This window comes from Carcharhinus amblyrhynchos, chromosome 14 (assembly GCF_965287045.1).
Source record: "Carcharhinus amblyrhynchos chromosome 14, sCarAmb.v2.hapA, whole genome shotgun sequence".
Taxonomy (NCBI): domain Eukaryota; kingdom Metazoa; phylum Chordata; class Chondrichthyes; order Carcharhiniformes; family Carcharhinidae; genus Carcharhinus; species Carcharhinus amblyrhynchos.
Window position 1 is genome coordinate 25497015 of NC_137337.1, and position 23661 is coordinate 25520675.

Consider the following 23661-nt stretch of genomic DNA (forward strand, 5'->3'; position numbering starts at 1 on the left):
AATGTTCATGCTAATGATTTAAAAGAATATAAAAAGAGTAGTAAAGCCTAAAAACAAATGTGAATTTTGTTTTTGATAGAATCCCTACAGTGCTGAAGGAGGCCTTTCAGCCCATCACTACTGCACTGACTCTCTCCCAGGCTTACTCTGTAACTCCATGCGAAACCCCCTAGCTTATATATATCTTGCCACACCACAGGCATGGTCAATCAACCTAACCTGCACGCCTTTGGAGTGTGGAAGAAACCGGAACACCGAGTGGAGAACCACACAGACACAGGGAGAACATGCAAACTCCACACAGACAGTGACCCGAAACCAGAATTGAACCCGGGTCTCTGGCGCTGTGAGGCAGCAGTGCTAACCATGGTGTCACAGTGCTGACCAAAGAACTTCGTTCATGAATGAATTATTTTTCTTAAATGTCAATTTTCTAAACACATTCTATATCTTTGTTGCAAAGAAAGCAAAAGTGACCAGAAGGTAAAGTCCACGGAAGAATTTACTCCAGCGTTTGTTCAGATACACTGAGGAGGAATTTGGCATGCAAATGCACCTATCCAGCGTGCCTTTCGGACTTGGGAGGAAACCGGAGCACCCAGAGGAAACCACACAGACACAGGGAGAGCGTGCAGACTCCACACAGACAGCAACTCAAGCTGGGAATTGAACACGGGTCCCTGGCGCTGTGAAGCAGCAGTGCTAACCCACTGTGTCACCACGCTGCCCCGCAGGAAAGATATGTTGCCCTGTACTAATAAAGAATATAAGCTTTGTATAAAGAATATACACTTTGCACTAAAAGAAATTAAGGGCGATGGTAAACTTAGGACTGGATTAATCATCCAACGGTAAAATTAAATCCTGGAACAGTGAACTGTTCCTGGATAAGATAAAACATTGTTTAAAGAAGAAAGTGTTAATTTAAACTGAATGAGGGAGAGACATACATATGGCTTCATCAATTTTTTAAGAACCTATAGTTTCATGGGGTTGGTGTGTCACTGACAAGGCCAGCATTTGCCCATCACTAACAGCCCTTGAACAAATGGCTTACTCAGCCATTTCACTGACCTCATTACTGTGGGCCTGAAGTCACTCATAAGCCAGGCAGCTGATTTCCTTCCCTAATGAACTAGATTTTATTAATTGAATTTAAATTCCTCAGCTGCTATGGTGGGGTTTGAACCCATTTCCCCAGAGCATTCATCTCAGGTCAATGACATTATCGCTATGCAACTATTTCCTGCATATTAATCAAAAAATTAACCAAACAATATCTTGATTTGATTTGATTCATTATTGTCACATATATTAGTGTACAGTGAAAAGTATTCTTTCTTGCACGCTATACATACAAAGCATACCATTAAAAGAGAAGGAAAGGAGAGATTGCAGAATGTAGTTGTACAGTTATAGCTAGGGAGTAGAAAAAGATCAACTTAGTGTGAGGTAGATCCGTTCAAAAGTCTGACAGCAGCAGGGAAGAAGCTGTTCTTGAGTCAGTTGGTACATGACCTCAGACTTCTGTATCTTTTTCTCTAACACGGTGAGAAATATATTTTGTAATACTTAACCTTTATGTTTAGAAAACATACATAGTATAATGAAACATCTGATGCAGAACATAAAGGAGGTTTGTATGGATATATATTTCCAATCAATTGTAAATTTATTCCATTGTTGTGGTCAAGTATTTCTTTGTGAGCTACTGCACATTGCACCCGCGTTGTTTGTTTAGAACAAATGTACCTGTATTGCAAGAAAGGCAATTTAAGCACAACTGACAATATATCCAATTTGGTTCCCTGGCTTATCCCAGTACAACTCCACCCCTCCCTCACATGGCCATTGTCCCTTGTGGTTCAGTTTTGCTCCCATGAACGCTAACCTCTGTTCTATTAACATATTCTGCTATCATACATTTCCACTATTAACATTCTTCGGTCACCTTTTGGCAACATTAACAGCCCCTTTGTCTCATGTCCATGACATCTTTGTCAATCTCGTTTTAACTCTGACCTACCACTGACTTTCCATTCTACCCCACCCCCTCTCCAGCTGTAGAATTCATCACATTTCTGTGCCTTTTCAGTTCTGTAGGACAGTCTTATATAGTTGAAACTTTAACTGTGTTTCTCTCTCTGCAGTTGATGCCAGACTTGCTGAGTTTATCCAGCATCTTCTGCTTTTATTATTATTGAAGAGATGGCCCATTGACTGGGCAGGGTGAGGGGTGAGTGTGGGGGTTCCAGGCAGTGGGGAGCAAATTTGTATATGTGGGGGAGTTAAATCTGATGAAATTCTAACAAAAAGCTCATCCTGATTCTAAACGTTAGCTCTATTCTCTCTCCACACATGATGTTAGGCCTGTTGAGATTTTATAGCATTTTCTGTTTTCACTTACATCGGAGTTCATGTTAGTTGGGATCCCAATGCTATCCCACCCTCTTCTGGTTTTCCATGGGCTGGGGTTCTGAGGGGAAATGCAACTAATAACTTCTTTATTTCTGCATTCTGACTTCCTGAGCTAGTGCATGGGGTCCACTTTGTTTCTGTAGCTATGGGGAGAGCAACTGTAGAACAGGAAGAGATTGTTAACGGAAACTGAACTGATAGTTACAGTGAAATTAACTGTTAGCCACAGTGAAAGGTTAGCGCTGACAGTATGTTTAGCCTAAATTCAATGAACAACAACTTGGTGCGATAACTTTCAGGTGCCTGGGAGTCCGCTGAACTCAGTATTAACTTTCTGCATGTGTGACTTCCCTGTAATGTGCTTGGATATTCTGCCAGCCCATTTGTGGCAGGATAATAAGGAGTGGACCGGATGCGGTTAATCCTGTTCCCCTTTAAGTAGTTGGTGAATTCTTGTAAAATGATCTGTGGCCCATTGTGGCTCCCAAGTTGTTCAGGGTAACCAATTCTGCTGAAAATTCCACCCAGTCTTTCAATTGTTTTCTCCGAGGACATGGTCTTCATAATGGCAAATTCAGGCCCTTTCGAGTGTGCATCAACTAGAATGCAAAACATATGCCCTTCGAACATTCCAGCATAATCTTAAGCACTCTTTGCCAGCTCTCTTCTGACCATTCCCATGGGTGTAATGGAGCTAATGGCAGCTGGTTCTGTATTCTTGCACTAGACAAACATCTCCTCGATAGCAATATTGAACCCTGGCCACCAAAAATAGCTTCTGGCTATCTCCTTCATCCTTACCAAACCACAGTGACCTTCCTGTAGTTGGGTTAATACAGTTTCCTTAATAATGATGGAATGGGGTAGCATGGTGGCACAGAGGTTAGCACTGCTGCCTCACAGTGCCAGGGACCTGGGTTTGAATCCTGTCTTGGGCCACTGTCTGTGCGGAGTCTGCACATTCTCCCCATGTCTGCATGGGTTTCCTCTGGGTGCTCTGGTTTCCTCCCACAGTCTGAAAGTTGTGCTGGTTCGGTGTTACATTCTCCCTCAGTGTACCTGAGCAGGTACTGGAGTATGCCGACTAGAGGGTTTTCACAGTAACTTTATTGCAGTCTTAATGTAGACCTACTTGTGATACTAATAAATGAAAAAAAAAGATGACTCATTTCCCAGAGGAGACAAGTTGCCTGTAAGGATAGTTCGAGTCTTCAAGTAGAAAATGGCTTTAACTCAGGTTTGCTCTCGAGGTCTTGGCATGAAGCAACATGTCTATGACCTCTGACAGTTCTGGATCATTTCTGGTACGCTTCTGAACTTGTCCTGCGATTACAGGAATATTATCTACTTACTCAAAGTAGAAAATGTTTCCACACAAACTGTTTATCGACGAATCATTGGGTAAGACTAATCGGGAGAGACAATCAGCATTCCCATGCAGGTTTGACTGACAATACCTTATTGTGTATGTGTGTGCTGACAACAGCAATGACCACCTCTGCACTTCTCACTACCAGTGATGAAACCCAGTATGAGACCCCAGTACTGTTGTCAGGGGACGATGGTCCATCAATAAAGTAAATTTCCTCCCAGACAGGAATTGGCAAACCTGATTCCTAGGTCTTCTTTCGCTATCTGTGCATAATTGATTCCTGCTTCATTCAAGGACCTTGGATGCAAAAGCTATTGACTTCTCTTCAGCTGTGGGAGTTATGTGGGAGATCACCACCCCCTACTCCATAAGGTGATCCATCATATGCCAATTGCAAAGGTAAATTCGGATCAAAGTATGTCAGGTCTTCTGACTTTAGTAGTGCCTTCTTAGCTTGTTCGAAGGCCTCCTTGCCTTGATCCGCTAACTTCCATTTTCTGTTTTGACACAATAAGTTGTGTCAGGGTTTAAGATTAGTGGCCAGATTAAGGCTAAAAAAGTAATTTAGTAAGGCTAAGAAGTTGATAGACATTTTGAGGCGCAGGAATCATCGAAATAATCATAGAGAATCATAGAAACCCTACAATGCAGAAAGAGACCATTTGGCCCATTGAGACTGCACCAACCACAATCCATTTCCTACCCCCATATCCCTAATTTACCCTCTAATCCCGCTAACCTACACATCTCAGGACACTAAGGGGCAATTTTAGCATGGCCAATCAACCTAACCCACAGATCTTTGGAGTGTGGGAAGAAACCGGAGCACCCAGAGGAAACCCACACAGACATGGGGAGAATGTGCAAGGAATGTGCAAGGAATTTGGGGGCAGGCTCGAAGGGCTAGGTGGCCTACTCCTGCTCCTATTTCTTATGTTCTTAATGTGCAGTAAGGCTCAGTAATGGCTTTGACTTTCAAAGGTGACTTGTGCAGTCCATTTGCATCTATGACATAACCCAGATATTCAATCAAAGACTGAAAAATTCACATCTGTTTTCCTGGACTCATAGGGTGGGATTTTCTGGCTGCACTCGCGCCAAGACTGGAAAATAATGGATCTTTGTATGATCTGCCTGCCAGCTACAATTCCTGTGGAGAGTGGGATGGGAAAATTCCACCCTTAATCCATAATCTTTTCATCTCTAGAGTGTGGCATCTAGATTGCAGAGATATCCTCCCTTATTTTTCCAGTAACTAGAATATCATCAAAGTAACACTGGTTTCCTTCTAATCCGCTTAAAATTGAATCCATTGCGTGTGAGAACAACACAAGATGCCAAATGGTAGTCTTTTATAGAAAAATAACCCTTTGTTACAATTGTCAAGTATTGTTGTGAATCTGGATCCAACTCATCTGAAGATATCCTTGACTGAGGTCAGTTTTTCCAAGGCCTCCAGCCAACCCAGGAAATAAATCATCAATCAGAGGCTTTGCAAACAGAGGAGGATTGATAGTGACTTTAAAATCACCACAAATGTCGACCGATCCATCTTTCTTCATCACAGGTACAGTTGGCATGGCCCAGTCACTCTCAGTAACAGGTATGAGGACTCCCGTTTGCACCAGTGACTTTAATTCTGACTCTACCTTACATCTGATTCTATACGACACTGGCCTAGTCTTTAAGCATCTTCCCTGACTTTGGTCAATCTTTAACTTAACTGAGATATCCTTCCTGTTTTGAAGACAATGGCATGTTTCTTCAAGATCTTCAGTAGACTTGCTTTGGAATCTGTCATGAGGTTTACCTTGGCCCAATTTAATCTGATCTCTCCCAGCCAGGATCTTCCCATTAGTGCCGGATGGTTTCCTTAAACGATGTGCAAGGAGAGGTCTGCAGACTATCCCTTCCACAGCACAGTTACATGAATGTGGCCCGTAAATAGAACCACTTCTCCAGTATAGGTTTCTAACACTATCTTCAAGGGTTTCAAGGCGATATGTTGAAGCTTTTCTTGATAATCAGTTTCTGGTACCAGCGAAACTGCAGCCCCAGTGTCCACCTCCATTTTCACAGCCTGTTTGTCCAGCTAAGGAGTGACCCAGTAACGGTTTGTTGTACCAACAATAGCCAATATGTTTAATGACAGTTCATCTTTAGACTGTGACTCATGTCCTTTTTTGCACCCTTTTCACACCACGCGGATACTTCTGCCCTGTTTCAGTTTTCTATTTGATGTATTTGGCTTTTGCTTTTTGTCTCGCTGGCCTGAAACGTGTTCCTTTTTCCAACAAGCCATTCAGTTTGGGCATTTTACCACAATTCCTGCACATGTCTTTGCACGAGCAACCTGCTGCTGAGTGCCCAGTTTTTGCACACTGATGGCAATTACGAGTCCGTGTCTGTGTTCAGTTTTCGGCCAACATTTTATGAATTTTTGTGCTCAACCGCAACTGTTGTGTTTCTTTGACTGCTAATTGCAGATATACATAACTCCCAAAGTTTTCTTTAGGGTGAAGTTACTTTCTGTTAATGGCCACTTTTGAATGGCCTAGCTCCTGAAGCCAGAGAAACAGAGAAATATCTATCTCTTATGGTATCATAGAGTTATAGAGATTAACAGCATGGAAACAGGCCCTTCAGCCCGACTTGTCCATACCGCCTTTTTTTTAAATCCCCTTAGCTAATCCCAATTGCCTGCATTTGGCCCATATCCCTCTATACCCATGTAACAATCTGAATGCTTTTTAAAAGACAAAATTGTTCCAGACACTCACCGTCCTCTGTGTGAAAAAATTGCCCCTCTGGACACTTTCGTATCTCTCTCCTCTCACCTTAAACCTGCGCCCTTTAGCTTTAGACTCGCCTACGTTTGGGAAAAGATATTGACTATCGAGCTGATCTGTGCCCCTCATTATTTTATAGACCTCTATAAGATCACCCCTCAGCGTTCTACGCTCCAGAGAAAAAAGTCCCAGTCTATCCAGCCTCTCCTTATAACTCAATCCATCATGTCCCAGTAGTATCCTAGTAAATCTTTTCTACACTCTTTCTAGTTTAATAATATCCTTTCTATAATAGGGATTTAAAAAAAATCTTTTAAAAAAAAATCAGTTTGAATGTTTATTAGGATGCATCTTGTTAATTGTTTACATCACTGATATATTGAGTGGAATTAGATGCAACATGATTTTACCAGATAATAGTAATAAACACTCAATTATTTGTACCCTGAATAAATTAGTATCATCCTCGACCGGTAACAGATTTGTTCTAAGTAGTTTTTAAAAAAATACCAAAACAAGCACATCCTTTCCCACCTATGCTGAGCAGATTGCTAAAAATAGTTTTGTTCTCTTTCACATACAGCAAGTAGTAGGTGATATTATTAGTACCACTAAAGTTGCCAAAAGATCCACATTGTAGTGCCTGTTTTGCTCGATACGTAACCAGCGATATCATCCCAAGTGGTGAAACAACTCGTCAACATTTCGTCTTTTGGAAATAGAACCACAAATTAGTTCCGCTCATGAACAATAATCCAACAGCTTTGACAATTCAATACAATATCTTAGAATCATTTTATAGTATTCTATATAGCAGTTTTAGTCGGTTTCCATTTTGTCCCCTTTTTAGACAGCCATTGAAAATACTTGTAAAAGTTAAAGTTAAAACTAGTATGACAGCTTGCTTCAAGTTCTGTGTTGATTATTAAAGCTCAGATTTTATGTATCATTTTGTGAATCAGAGCTACTTCTGCAGCCATTTCAACAAGCAAAAAGTAAAACAAGTCAGTAAAAGACCTATGTGAAAAAACAAAGGAAAATGAATTTTTTTTGCATTAAAAAGCGGAAAATGAACATTTAGCAACCAGACTTCAGCGCACTTGAGAAAAAAAATCAAATCAAAGCAGGCTCCATAGGAGACATTACTATTCCAAATTTACTTCAGGAATTGTCTAAAAGTTAGTGCATGAGGACACAGATTAACCCATATCAGTTAAATACAGTAAATATAAAAAGTGCACACAATTTGTCTTGGAATGATATTTCAGTTAATGAAAAGAAACAATGAAAGGAAAAGCAAATTACTGGCTTCTACGTGCCAGATGGTTGGCATGCTTCTAATAGTGGAAGACATCATTCAAGACATCCCCAAATTCACATGGTTCTGCTAGTCTCTTCAAGGTAGTTACAAACTATGTGATCGACTATTGATTACTTTTATGGAACCTAAACCTTTTGGCAATGACTAAAGGTTTTGGTGAATACTGGTCCTGCAACACTTCCACTATTTAATCATAGGTTTTCGTGCCTGGATTTTCCAGCTGTACCAAACTTCTCAGGAGGTTAAATGCTTCCCCCCTCCACCCCCCCATTATGTCCAGGAAAGATGGGACCACTATATCTGCCACATTTTTACTCCCATGGACAAAATAATTGAATCTTTCATTATTTGAGCTTCACTGCTTGGTATTCTCATTACAGGGTCCCATGGCACCAAAGACGGCACAATTTTAACTTGGGCTTGGATAGGACTTGCGTAATCACAATGTGCCATCAAATGTTTTAGTGCTACCTCACTTTTTTCACAGAAGGTACCCTGAGCTCAGCCAGTTTTCTTCCAGGTTTTGCAGCTCTAACTGTACAGTTGGGTACTTGCTACTCACAATGCTCCCTGTACTATTCCAGATCTTACCAGGTAGGGAACATGGTGAGCTTCTTTTTGACTTTGTTTCTCTGAAATCTTCATTTAAATTTTGCTTCCTCTGATGGTTCCTACTGTTATTGGGCACCCTTCCGTCGCCAGCTTTGGTGCAGAAATTTTTTAAAAATTTCTTAAGTCTTTCTAGAAATCGGTAGCATGATTTATCTCTTGTTCCACTGGATCTCTGCAATTCTTTTTTAGGTGTTTGCAGTGTGAATCAACCACCTCATTGACAGTTTTCTAGGTGGTGGTTTCAAAGGATAGGCTTACAGACCACAAAGGTAGAAACAAATAAGAGCTTTATTGGAAAGGCATTTACTCTACAGGCTGTTAGGATAGACTGCCTGTTTGCCCACATCTAAATAGCTAATAGCATCAACAGGATATTATTACATGATCAAATCCTTAAAGTGTCCCTGTTTTAACCTTTAGGCCTTATCTCAAGTTTGGGTCACTGTCTGTGTAGAGTCTGCACATTCTCCTCGTGTCTGCGTAGGTTTCCTCCCACAGTCCAAATGATGTGGTGGTTAGGTGCTAAATTCTCCTTCAGTGTACCTGAACAGGTGCCGGAATGTGGCGACTAGGGGATTTTCATATTAACTTCATTGCAGTGTTAATGTAAGCCTACTTGTGAAACTAATAAATAAAGTTGCAAATTTCAAGTGCTGTCCTAGAACCTAGGCTGAGGCAGAGTGCTGCAGTACCTCTTCTGGCCACTGCAATGCTGTGCTTGGACAGGCTGGAGAGCTGGCTGTCAATCTGAATCAGGATCTTGGGTTCATGTCACACTATTTGTAACCCCTATGACTTGTCTGGGCTTGCAACATCTCACTTACTCTCCTGTCTGGAGACAATACGCATCTCTTTAACCTATGCTTAATGTTATGTCCAGTCACAATGTCTGCACCTTTACGACTTGATTTGCTGTAAAGACTCGCATTCTAATCCATATTCTGTAAACTGAGTGTGTGCCTTTATATGCTCTGTTTGTGATCAGAACTCCCCACTCACCTGACGAAGGGGCAAACCCCGAAATCTAGTGGCGTTTACTACCAAATAAATCTGTTGGACTTTAACCTGGTGTGGTGAGACTTCTTACTGTATTTACCCCAGTCCAACGCCAGCATCTCCACATCTGAATGCCGACGGCTCTCCAACATGGGCAGATGTAAGTCTGGTCTACTGTTAATCAATGCTCAGTTGAGAGTGAAACAGCAATTTCAGAGTTGGTGGGGATGGGTTATGCACCAAGTTTCAGGTGCTTGCCAACCTAGAATCTCAACAGCGCAGAAGGAGGCCATTCAACCCATCAAATCTGCACCGACCACAATCCCACCTAGGCCCTATCCCCGTAACCCCATACATTTACCCTGGTTAGTCCCTCTGACACTAAGCAGCCATTCTGACAATGGGAATTCAGGCCAGGGTGTCTCCCATTTAAAATGGAGGTGAGAAGAAATTTCTTCTCTCCGGGGGCTGTTAAACTTTGGAACTCTCTTCCTGGGACAGCGATGGAGGTAGGGTCAAGGAATATTTTTGGGGCGGGGGGATTATTTAAGAAAGGCGTCAGAGGTTATTTGGGTGGTAGGCAGATTTGCCACGATCTTATTGTAACATAGAACGGTGGAGCAGGTTTGAGGATCTAAATAGTTATTCCCAATTCTTATGTTCATATGTAAAAAGAATATTTAAAGGCTAGGGATGAGAGGACAATACTTGGTCCGTCAAAGCTGATCTTCTCATGCAATGAGGACGCATTAATTGTGACTTTTGGGCAGCGGTGAAGCAATTTGTATATATTAAAACTAAAAGCACAATATGACTCTGTGCAGAGTGCAACTTCAGCGTGATATTAAGAAGTGTTCATGTGGTCTGTTATGGCTTCTTTGCATTTCAACAGAATCTTTTTCAATGGCTTTGAAGAAGCAAACATTCTCACTCACATGATCGATATGTTAAGTATTTAATGATTGAGGAGCAGAGATGTATAAATATATACGTATATACATGTACGTATGGACTTCTTTCCTGGTATGCAGGGTACGTTTACTTCAGTCAGCTTCACGTGATTCACATTTTAATAGTGATCTCGCTGGCAACACCTCCCAATGTGCAGTTACTGTTCTCCGACTGCTGATGCACTGTAACCACAGCCAGGTTGATGCTGTGGGATTTCATCGTCTCAATGATTTTGCCTCTGTTATGTTGCTTAGTAGTTTTACAAACAGATTATTCTTCTAAGCAGATATGTATTCAATTCTATATTTACTGCTCCCTAACTTCTTAGACTGGACTCTTTTTTTAAGAGAACAATGCTTACGTAACAATCAGTTATGTAAATTTTTAAGTTTCAAGTAAGCTCTCACTTTCTTTCAGCAATCTCTTGCAACCGAGGATGACTTTCTTCCGGTTTGCAAGGTTCTGAAATGGCTGCTAAGTCCGATGAACAGTATAATCTGCAGACTCTGTCACATGTGGGGTTGGTGGTAATTGAAGGGTTGGGTAAATGAGATGTTTGGAGAATTGTGCAATTCCTACGGTGCCTCGACTTCACCTCCACACCTTCCCGATGAAGTCTCTCAATATTTGATTGGTCACAAATCAGGGTTTAACATGAGTCAACTGGTAAAATTTTCCCATCCCGCCTGTCACGGGAATTGTAGTGGGCGGGACACAGACCATACAAAGGTCCGATGAGCTTGGGCAGGGCATGAGCATGGCCAGGAAATCTTTTGACCTCTTTAGACATGGTGGCATAGTGGTTAGCACTGCTGCCTCACAGCGCCAGGGACCTGGGTTTGATTCCCGGCTTGGGTCACTGCCTGTGCGGAGTCTGCACATTCTCCCCGTGTCTGCATGGGTATCCTCCAGGTGCTCTGGTTTCGTCCCATAGTCTGAAAGGCGTGCTGGTTAGGTGCATTGGCCATGCTAAATTCTCCCTCACCCGAACAGTGTACCTGAATAGGTGCCGGAGTGTGGCGACTAGGGGATTTTCACAGTAACTTCATTGTAGTGCAGTAATCCTACTTGTGACACTGAAAAGTAAACTTGAAACTTAACCTTTAGAGATGTTTCGCAGACACTCCCAAGACATCCAAGTTAGCATCACATTATAACAGCATTAATAAGAATATCAGCAGCAAGCAAATGGAATAGATGCGTATAATTATTATTCAATAAATTGTGAAGTGAAATAGGATTATAAGAAAAGTGCCCAGCTGAATATTACAAACTAAAATAAAAAAAAATTAAAGTTAATGTGGTCTGGGTGATTTGCCTATTTAAATTCCAATGTCTTAATGACTACTTTCAATGACAATTTCCTTTCAAATTTAAATATTCTTTGTCATTTATAAAAGTTACAATAGGTAAGCTCCAATTCCATTTCAAATATTTGCATGTCTTTTGCATTATTTTTGAATTTTAATAAATCTATTATTCCTTTTGTTGACCAAGGTCTCTGAAGTGATTATACACCCTCTCAGTGAATAATTCCATTAGCATAAACCTGCAGCACTTTGTATGTCATTTAACTGTGAATAGCTTTGCAGTTTCAAGGGAGTTTTTAAAGAATGGTGACTTGCTAAGTGACCCCTGGATCTTTGAAACTTTTATGTACACTGTAAGTGGTTCCAGAACTCGAGTGAAACAGTCTAGCACGCTGATGCTCCAGTGCAGTGTTAAGGGAGGGCTGCACTTTTGGAGCTTCTGTATTTTGGATGCCAGAGTGCCATCTGTTCTCCCAGGGGGATGTAATCAACAAATTCTCAGCATTATCTCGAAGAAGAGCAGGCAAGGGTAAAATCTCTGCTGTCCTGGCTCATACTTGTTATAGAATCATAGAAACCCTACTGTGCAGAAGGAGGCCATTCAGCCCATTAAGTCTGCACTGACAACAATCCCATCCAAGCTCTATCCCTGTAACCCCACGTATTTATTCTGCTAATCCCCCTGACACTAAGGGACAATTTCTCATGGCCAGTCAACCTAACTCACACATCTTTGGAGTGAGCGAGGAAACTGAAGCACCCAGAGGAAACCCATGTAGACATGAAGAGATTGTGCAGACTCTGCATAGACAAGCACCCGAGATTGGAATCGGAGCTGGGTCTCTGGCATTATGGCAGTGTTAACCATTGTGCCATCCTCAATCCCTCAATCAACATCACAAAAGCAGATTATCTGGTCATTATTGTTGTGTTATTGGCTCTTAACATAAACATCATTACCCAAACAAACACCAGAATGTGGCAACTCGGGGATTATCACAGTTACTTCATTGCAGTGTTAATGTAAACCTGTTTGTGACACTAATAAATAAATGTATAAACTTGTGACTGGCATTCTTCAATGTTTTACACCCCACCATCGCTGCCAGCGAGAATGGAGAATTTGTTGCTCAGCCAAATCTCTATTAACTGCGGTGCAGCCGGAAAATCCCAGCCGTGGGCGGGGCTGGAGAATTCCAACCCACGGCAATGATCAGTAATCTATAAAACGATGTGTCCTTACTTGAAGAATGATTCTCCAGGAGAGCTCTTCCTTTGCCTGTTACCTGCTGATCAATGCTTTACTGAGAACTATATCACATTAACTTGCATCACTTCCTGAGATGATGTTCACCAGACTATTTATATATTCAGCAGGGTGTTCATTAATCTGTTAAACTATGAAGCAACATTACAACAATTACCACGTTGCTGGGTGTGGGAGTTTGCTATGCTTCATGTACTTGTGGAGTTTCTTACATTACAATCATTGCGCATCAGAAAGTACTTTATTAGTTATAAACCTCTTTGGGATGTCTGGTGGTGGCCGTGAAAGGTGCTATTTGAATGCAAGGCACTTTATTTTTTGGAGTTTTGACTGTAATAATTAGCATTACTTTTGAATTCCATCCAAAGATATGCAGGGTTAGGTGAATTTGCCAGGCTAAATTGCCCCTTAATGTCAGGGGCACTTATGAGGGTAAATATATGGAGTTACGAGGTTGGTACCTGGGTGGGATTGTGGTTAGTGTGCAAACTTGATGGGCTGAATGGTCTCCTACTGCACTGTAGATTCTATGATTCTATGATTTGAAACAGGAATATGACTGGCCAGAAGGTTTTACCTGCTGCTGCTGCTTGTAAGTTTTCTTGTCTGTAGATCTGCTGCCATGATAAGTCACATGTGTCAGTCCGCACATCATCCTCACACATTCACTGTAGCTTATCTGTGATATCCACCATCCAACTGTGCCTAGGTCAACCTCTCTTCCTGCTGTCCTCACTTTGCGCTCCAGAAGAGATTGCTTTACATCTCTAATCAAATAGTCAAAAATATTGACTTTTTTTTCTGGATGTCACTTTTTAAGAGTTCTTTTTTTCTCATAATTTCAAGTATCTCTTGATTGTTTTATGGTTTGGAAATGGATGCCTCAGCATTCACATTTCAAAAGCCCCTATTTCCTTCCACAGATCTTTGCTTATTGTCCAGGTTTCCGAAAATGGATAAAATGTATGGAATGAGCCTCTGCAAAAGGAGGGACTCAGGAAGATGTACTAGGGGACCCATTGAAAGTACTCATGCAAGAACTGCTTGGGAATTGCCTGGGGACTTTCAACCTCTGTTTTAAAATTACCCTGCATCTGGAGCCCTTTGAAACTCTGATTAAAGTCAAAAACGATTCTGAATTACTTTGCAGAATAGTTATCCAGGAAAGGTTAGAGGATTAAAAACAGTTCTAACCTTTGGTTAATGTTACAATTGTCCCTCCCCAATCCTCCATTGCCTTCTCACCAACGGACCGACCATCCCTTAACTACCCGACTATACCCCCATCACCTAATTACCCCCAGCCTCCCTACTCTTGTGACCCTCTGAAGCCACTTCCACCCTGGTGGGGGGATGGGGGGGTGGGGGGGGGGGGAGCAGGTTCTCAGGGGTTGATAAGTCTGTGGATGGTCAGGTAGACCAGAGAGGTTGTCAGGCATGGCGGAGTGGTTGGGGGGTAATTTGTTGGTTGGGGAGGGCTGCTGGTTTTATTGGAAGGTGAGGAAAGGGGTTGGGTGGAGGATAGCTGGGGAGTGTATGGTAAAGGGTCAAGGGGCAGCCAGAGACTGGAAGGCAAGTCAGAGTTTGGGGAGGGATATTTGATGGTGGAGGGTAATTGGTGTTGTGGAGTTAGTCTGGGGTTCAGGGGGCAGGTGGGAGGGTTGGGGTGAATCAAGCAAGATTGTCCAGGGTGGAAGTGGCTTCAGGTGGTCATAAGAGAGGGGAGGCTGGGGGTAGTTAGGTGATCAGGAGGATAGTCAAGTAGTTGATGGGAAAGCAATGGGGAAGGGGGGAGGGACAGTCATAACATTAACCAAAAGTTAGAACTGTTTTTAATCCTCTAACCTTTCCTGGGTAATTATTCTGCAAAGTAATTCAGAATCATGCAAAGTTTTTGACACTCTTCATCTTCACAAACTTACTTCTGGCTTTCTATATCATATTCCTAACTTCTGCATCATATCTGCCATCCCCTGTTAACATTATTCCTCTGTTCCAGTGTGACACTATTGACTTCAATTTTCATTCTATGGTTTCTTCCAATGTATGTAAAATTCTAAAAGGGATTGATAGAGTAAATGTAGATCAAATGTTTCCCCTAGTGGGGCAATCTCGAACAAGACGTCATAGACGATAGATTTAAAACTGCGATGAGGAACTACTTCTCGCAGAGGGTGGTGAATGTGTGGAACTTGCTGCCCTGTAGCACTGTGGAGTCTGAATCATTAAAAGGAGATAGATATATTTCCAATAAAAAAACGGGCTGGAGAGATGTGGAGAATAGGTAGGGAGGTGGATTTGAGATTGGGGAGAGATCAGCCATGATCTGATTGAATGGCGGAACAGGCTCGAAGGGTTGAATTTGTTTACTTCTGCTCCTAATTCCTGTGTTCCTATTCCTGACTAATACAGTTGTTCTTTGTATTTTTGATGTCCATATTCAACCTTCTAGCATGAAAATGTCTCCATTATCACATTGAACTCTATTATACATCTGTGCACTGCACTCTGCTGTACCTAAAATCTAACTATTCTATCTTGCTTCTTTGCACCAAGATACAATCTGCTTGACCTTTGCCTGCTTTTAACTGGTACCAGGGAGGTTTGATTTCTTCCGGGAAAATGGATCATATTTGGTTTGCTGAGGTGAGAGATCAGCAAGTGCAATAGGTTTACAAAAACCTAATGGGTTTTACAGATGAGGCTTGTGACATGAAAAGCATTATAGCAATTTGATATTGTCCTGAATGATACTGTCGTCTTAGTTAAGGGTTGTGCAATCTTCTGAGATTATATGAACTCTGTATAATGATTGCTGTTGCATTGTGCTGACTTCTGCGGTTCTGCGAGCCTAAGGAGAACCTGTCAGAAACCGATCAAAATTCTGCGGAAGATACAATGCAAGAGAAAAGAAGATTGAACTGATGAATGATTAATATATTAATATGCCCTCAGTAAAAAATTGCAGCATTAATGTTAGATCATATAATTGTTTCCTTTATCTAATGGGAAATTAAGTTATCCCAAAATATTTTATTAACTGGACACATAGTTATGTTAATAGTCTAAAAGGCTTAAAGCTTTGAGCAGCTTTAGAAATGTCTTTGCATTTTAAACAGTAGTCTATTCCGGATTTCAAAGAACCTCTCAAGTGTCTGCAAATGCAATACTTTGTTTCCTGTGCTGAAGTCAATTCTCTGCACTTCTCGAATTTTGAAAGTATATTTCCTTTGATTGTTACTGCCATAATTGGAACATGATAACATTTGTTTATGAATCCACATTATAATTTTAAGAAGGACGAACGAAATGTCATATTACCAGGCTGATTTCCAACTCCCTTCAGCCCTGGAAATGAATGCAGGTAGAATGCTAAATTAGATGGCCTGGGTTTCTCACTGGGACTGGAGTGATTTTTTTTTCAAATACTCGTGTTCAAAGCAAGTGGGAGACTCCTCAAAGCCTTCAGAATTGGGGGTAGTGTGAGATATTCACCCCGTGTCTCTGTGGGTTTCCTCATACAATCATATAATCTTACAGTGCAAAAGGAGGCCATTCTGCCCATTGACCGTGTACTGACCACAATCCCACCCAGGCCCGATCCCCATTACTCCATGCATATATTTTAGCTGGTCTCCCTGGCACTTAGGAGCAATTTAATATGGCCAATCCACCTAACTTGCACATCTTTGGGCTGTGGGAGGAAACTGGAGCACTCGGAGGAAACACATGCAGACACAGGGAGAATGGGCAAACTCCACACGGACAGTGACCCAAGCCGAGTGCTCCAGTTTCCTCTTGCAGTCTGAAAAACGTGCAATGTTAGATGCATTGGCCATGCTAAATTCTCCCACAGTGTACCCAAACAGGCGCTGGGGTGTGGTGACATGGGGATTTTCCCAGTAGCTTCATTGCAGTGTTAATGTAAGTCTACTTGTGACTAATAAATAAACCTTTAACTTTCAAATTTATATCCTGCCTGGAAAGACCTGCTACCCAGTGATGCTGGATGCCAAGTCCAGTTCATGTCCAGAAAACAGAGGGTGTTGCTAAAGGTGGACAGCAGATAGAAAGACCAGTTCTATGAAGCACTAAACATTGCTGTCAGCAGGATCCCTAGGGGCCTGATTTTACCAACAAGTTGCACCTGTTTTTGGGCATGAAAACTTGGTAAAGGTGGGCAAGAGTCGGGTAGCACGCTCCACGACTGCCTCCGCGCCCGTTCCCCCTTTACCAAGTGCCTAACATGGCAGCAATCGGCACCGCACCCAAAACAGGCACGATGTCAATTTAAATGCATTTGCATGCACTTAAATTAACTTTATGGGCTGGACGCCCAAACTTATCGGCATTTACCCCTTTACTGCCGCATTCGCCCGTACAGGTTTGGCATGAAACAGACCTGCTCGGCAAAGGTCTGTTTTGGGCGCTCCAGCTTCTGAAGAGGTAGGCTCAGAGCTTCCAGCGGCTCTCTGACTCAGATCGATTGGGGCAGTGGTGGGGAGGGGGGTGGAGGGGGGAGGGAGGCGGGTCAGATCACTCTCTGGTGGGGGCGGGGGAGGGAGGCGGGTCAGATCACTCTCTGGTGGGGGCGGGGGGGAGGGAGGCGGGTCAGATCGCTCTCTGGTGGGGTTGGGGGGAGGGAGGCGGGTCAGATCACTCTCTGGTGGGGGCGGGGGGAGGGAGGCGGGTCAGATCACTCTCTGGTAGGGGCGGGGGGGAGGGAGGCGGGTCAGATCACTCTCTGGTAGGGGTGGGGGGGAGGGAGACGGGTCAGATCACTCTCTGGTGGGGGCGGGGGGGGAAGGAGGCGGGTCAGATCACTCTCTGGTGGGGCGCGGGGGGGTGGCGGGTCAGATCACTCTCTGGTGGGGGGGAGGGAGGCGGGTCAGATCACTCTCTGGTGGGGGCGGGGGGGAAGGAGGCGGGTCAGATCACTCTCTGGTGGGGGCGGGGGGGGAAGGAGGCGGGTCAGATCACTCTCTGGTGGGGGCGGGGGGGTGGCGGGTCAGATCACTCTCTGGTGGGAGGGAGGGAGGCGGGTCAGATCACTCTCTGGTGGGGGCAGGGGGGTGGCGGGTCAGATCACTCTCTGGTGGGAGGGAGGGAGGCGGGTCAGATCACTCTCTGGTGGGGGGGAGGGAGGCGGGTCAGATCACTCTCTGGTGGGAGGGAGGGAGGCGGGTCAGATCACTCTCTGGTGGGGGCGGGGGAGGGAGGCGGGTCAGATCACTCTCTGGTGGGGGGGAGGGAGGCGGGTCAGATCACTCTCTGGTGGGAGGGAGGGAGGCGGGTCAGATCACTCTCTGGTGGGGGCAGGGGGGTGGCGGGTCAGATCACTCTCTGGTGGGGGGGAGGGAGGCAGGTTAGATCACTCTCTGGTGGGGGCGGGGGGGAGGCGGGTCAGATCACTCTCTGGTGGGGGGGGAGGGAGGCGGGTCAGATGGATCTCTGGTGGGAGAAGCGGGGGGGGGTTCCGCTGCCACTCTGCGTGCGATCAGTGGGCGGGGAGGGAGGGCAGGAGGCCGCGATCGGTTTGGGTAGTGAGGGGGGTGGGGGGGGGGAGGGTAAGGATGACAGTTATGTTGTGGGGGTTGAGCCCGGGAGTGATGTGGCAGGGGAGTATTTTTCAAATTTCTTTTCTGCGCGTGTGCAGTTGAAAGCTCTGATTGGAGCTGCAGAGTTTCGGGCGTGATAAGACCCACCCAAAAGGCTTCTGCAGTGCAGTTCAGAATGGTTAATTTTTTTTTTCAGGCAGAGTGTGTGTGGGGACACCGGAGAACACTCCCAGATTCAGCACTTAGAATCACTTCTATAGTGTTTTCCTAGAGAAATCGCTTCTCGGCCTTTTGGCTAAGATCAAGTGTAGTATTGACGTGCTGCGCTTGGTTGAAGTCATTAGGTTATATTTCAGCTTCATTTGAAGCAATTTTTTAAAGCGGCATCTTGGCCTTTTGGCTAAGATGCAAATGAGATCAAGCCCTGGAGGAGGAGCTACACCTACTCCAATCAGCTTGGATCATGTAGATCAAGCCCAAGACAGGAGGTGAGAGCCCTGTCTTGTCAGTTTGGATCGGGAATGTCCCAACTTGTTGAGACTCTGAATTGGCTTTAATTTGACTTGATTGGATTGGAATAAAGTAAACAAAAAAAAACTTAGAATCAAAATGGTAAAATCGGGCCCTAAGTCAGAACATGTACTGGGGGATTTCAGTGCAGGTGTGGGTGTGCATCATGAGGCATGGACCTCCTGCCTCTGACATCATTGCCTGAGAAAGACAAATGAGAGCGGACTGAGAATACTGGAGTTTGCTGCGGCCACAAACTTTGTGTAGCTAATGTAGTATAAGGATCTGGCACACAAAGGGTTAGTGTGGAGTTGAACACAGTGCTGCTCACACAGTGATGCAAGAGAATACAAACCTAGGGGTCCGTATCACATTGGAGAGACCCATGTGTAGAAGCAGCCACCTCAAGTACTGGAAAAGGGACCTGCGATTGCAGCTAACCTACACATAAGTGGAGCACGGGCTCCTCAAGGTTGCAGAACAGCCAAGTGCCTTGGGAGTCCACAAACCGTCTTAACTGCCTGTTGCATGGGACTGCAGTGTGCAACACCCACCACATTAAATACCCAATGGTAATGGGGAGGACTCCCATGTAAAGAACATGCCACAGGGGGCCTCCGCCACCTCCGGATGGCAGGGTGGGATGCCATGGCGTGCCCAGATGGCCAGTGAGGGCAAGGGATTGGCAGCCTGGGGGTATTTATATATACCCATCTCTGCCGCTAACGTTAGCCCCCAACTGCAATTTCAATGTCCCGAGTGAGAAGCTTGAATTAGCTGGAGACAAGGATTTTGAATACATACCCACTAGTCCTAATCTTTCTTCATAACCTGACCCTTGGAGCTCTGGTAACATTCTGGTTCTGTCAGCACCGCTCAGCTCCTGACCCCATGACATCCTGGGTTCAAACATGGACAACAGAGCTGGATTCTGGAGATGAGGTGACAGTAACTGCCCTTGACGTCAAGGTAGAATTTGTGCAGCTATGGCATTGAGGAATATGAATAAAATTGAAGTGAATGGGAATAAGGGAGGAAATTCTTCATTGGTTGGAGTTATACGTAGCACAAAAAAAGATGGTTGTGGTTGGACGACAATCATTATAGCCTGAGGACATTGCAGAAGGAGGTTCTCAGGGCAGTATTCTAAGTCTAAACACCTACAACAGCTTCTATTATCTTGCTTTCATCTTACAACAGATTTTGAATACATACCCACTATCCCTCATCTGTATTCTACCAACAGATCTTGTCAATAATTTTCTTCAATTTCATGAGATTTAATTTTCGCTAGCATTCTCTTATGTGGAATCTTAATCCCTGCATTCTGGAAGATCATGTCAACTCCATTCTTTTTATCCTAGTTTATTTATTAGTGTTACAAGTAGGCTTACATTAACACTGCAATGAAATTACTGTGAAAATCCCCTAGTCGCCACACTCTGGTGCCTGTTTGGATACACTGAGGGAGAATTTAGCATGATCAATGCACCTAACCACCACATCTTTCGGACCGTAAGAGGAAACTGGATCACACAGAGGAAACCCACACAGGCACAGGGAGAATGTGCAGACTCTGCACAGACTCCAGGAATTGAATCTGGGTCCCTGGCAGCAGTCCTAACCACTGTGCCACTGTGCCACCCCATTCATTGACAATCCCGTGTCCACCTCAGTTGCAACTTCAAAAATTGCATTGAGGTTCATCAGTCATGGCATGCCTCTCTCCCATCATCTTAGTGCTCACTAACTCTGGTCTTAATCATTTATTCCAATAACTTCATAATAATAGATGATCGTCCTACCATTTCCTGAAGTTTATTTATTTATGTCACAAGAAGGCTTACATGAACACTGCGATGAAGTTACTGTGAAAATCCCCTCGTCACCACATTCTGGCACCTGCTCAGATACACTGAGGGAGAATTTAACAAGGCCAATGCATTTAACCAGCACTTCTTTCAGACTGTGGGAGGAAACAGGAGCACCCGGAGGAAACCCACACAGATAGGGGGAGAATGTGCAGACTCCACACAGACAGTGACCTAAAGCTGGGAATCGAACCTAAGTCCCTGACGCTGTGAGGCAGCAGCGCTAACCATTGTGCCACCGTGCCACCTGTTTCTTTCTTAATTATTGAGTAGAAATTTGCAATTTTCCATTATACACAGACAAATCCTGAATTGAGAGAGATTTGGAAAATTAAGGCTAAAACACCTGTGATTTCCTCACCTTTTAAAACCCAAAGGTGGAAACCATCACAGATTGAAGTGCTCTGTGCGTCTGTCAATCTTTAAAGTTATTATCTTTTTCATAGTATTTGCTTGATTACTAATTAGCTTTAAGGAGTTCCAATCCTTGATTCATTATTAGTTCCTTCACAGCATGAGGGATTTAGCTGTCAGCATCGAAGGAATGACTTCTGATATTTTTCTTGCCTGCAGCAGTTATTCAGAAGCTTTTTGCAATATTGTGGAATTTCCAGCTTTCGGGCATCAGATCTAATATTGGATCCTCCAGAGGGTGATGTCTTTGAGCTGGGAAAGCAGCAGGAATTCTCTTCAGTTCATCAGACTGAAGGATTTTCACTGCAACATGCAACAGGGCCAGGGCTTTACAATGCCGAAATGGCAATGGGGGTGAGGGGCCTGGCCATAACATTGTGTGAGATTTGATTCAATGTATTATTGTCACATGTATTAATACACAGTGAAAAATATTGTTTCTTGCGCCCTATACAGACAAAGCATACCGTTCATCGAGAAGGAAAGGAGAAAGTGCAGAATGTAGTGTTACAGTCATAGCTAGGGTTTAGAGAAAGATCAACTTAATGCAAGGTAAGTCCATTCAAAAGTCTGATGGCAGCAGGGAAGAAGCTGTTCTTGAGTTGGTTGGTACAGGACCTCAGACTTTTTTATCTGTTTCCTGATGGAAGGAGGTGGAAGAGAGAAGGTCTGAGGTGTGTGGGGTCCTTTATTATGCTGGCTGCATTTCCGAGGCAGCAGGAAGTGTAGACAGAGTCAATGGATGGGGGTCTGGTTTGCGTGATGGACTGACCCTTCTTGACTCTTTGTAGTTTCTTGTGGTTTTGGGCAGAGCAGGAGTCATGCCAAGCTATGGCTGGGACCTTCCCATTATGGTGGGCCCTGGATTTTCAAACAATGGACAGCAAACTGCGTAGGAATGCTGCTCATGTTCTTGAAATAAGCAATGAGAAACCACACAAGCTTGCCAAGGATGAAATTGATGCCAATTTTACAGAGCCCCTTCACATTTTGCAGTAAATGCACAGGGGGTGGGGGGGTGGAACGTAGAGTGTCAGAATCTTTTATCAAGCTGACAATGGAGTGGCAGTTGTTGTTATTGCTGCATTTAGCAGCAATGCAGTGAAGATTCTCACTTTTTACCTCAAAAGGTGAAGTCAATCATTAATTTGGGGTTGGGGATCCCTTGAGGAGATTATTCTCCTGGCAAGGTGTTCACTGGAGAGGTGCTGGGTGATGGTGGTGCGGAGTTGCTGGCTTGTGGTTGATGGGGCAATCAAAGGGTCATAGATGTTGAGTTGGTAGCGGGGTAGGGAGCGGTGGTGGTGTCGGGTGGGGGGGTACATTTGAAGGCTCCTGGATGTGGGGTGAACTGAGTGTTGGTGAAGCTGGAGAGTGTTGAAGGGTCTTGGATATCGAATGGGGAGTGCTGGGGGTGAGGGGGTGGATAGTGGAATGAAGGTGCTTGGACGCTGGGGCGGTAGTGAATACTTCTGGATGCCGAGGGCTTCTGAAGGCTCCTGGATTCTGAAACAAAAACTGAAAATGCTGGAGAGTCTCAGCAGTTTTGGCTGCATCTGCGGAGAGAGAATAGAGCCAACATTTCAAATCTGGATGATGCTCCTGGATTCTGCCAAGGTTCACAGGATGGCTTCAGAATGAATCTCTGAGGCAACATGAATTTGGATCAGGGTTTGGGTGTTGGCAGCATTTTGAAGAAGCCAGCAACACCTCCTTCTAAATTAGGTAGCTGCTACCTTAAAGCCAACTGAAACAATAAGACCAACTGTAATAGGATGAAGCAGAGACTGACAACAGAAGACTGAAAGTATTCTTGGGTCCAATCACAGATGAACAATGGGACGTGTTCTATAAATATTTAGCCTAATAGTTGACTGTGTCTAAAGTAACAAGATGCAAAGCTGCAACTCACCAAGGTTCCTTTGATGGTGCCATCCAAACTGACGGCCTGCACCACCTTAGAATAACAATAGACAGTAGTCACAGTAGGCAGGATTTACCAGCTACACTTGCTCCAAAAGCCCAAGGTCAGTGAACAATTGCATGGTCAGCATCCCCCCACCGCGCCCAGTATGATTCCCGTGCCGGGCAGGATGGGAAAATTCCAGGCATAGGAACACCAGCACCTGGAGGTTCACCTCCAAATCACGCACCACCCTGACTTGGAGCTCTACTGCTGTTCCTTCAGAAATCTGGAACTCCCTCCCTCACAGCACTGTGGATGTACCTGCACTGCATGGACTGCAGCGATTGAAGATGGCTCACCATCACT

The 23661-nt window shown here is 44.0% G+C and overlaps 1 non-coding gene across 1 annotated transcript; it reads left to right on the forward strand.

Annotated features, from left to right (window-relative positions):
* The first annotated feature begins 18869 nt into the window (after positions 1-18869).
* Positions 18870-19061, forward strand: LOC145352822 (U2 spliceosomal RNA). The gene has a single exon (XR_013888594.1). It is a non-coding gene; the product is annotated as a U2 spliceosomal RNA (small nuclear RNA).
* The last annotated feature ends 4600 nt before the right edge of the window (positions 19062-23661 follow it).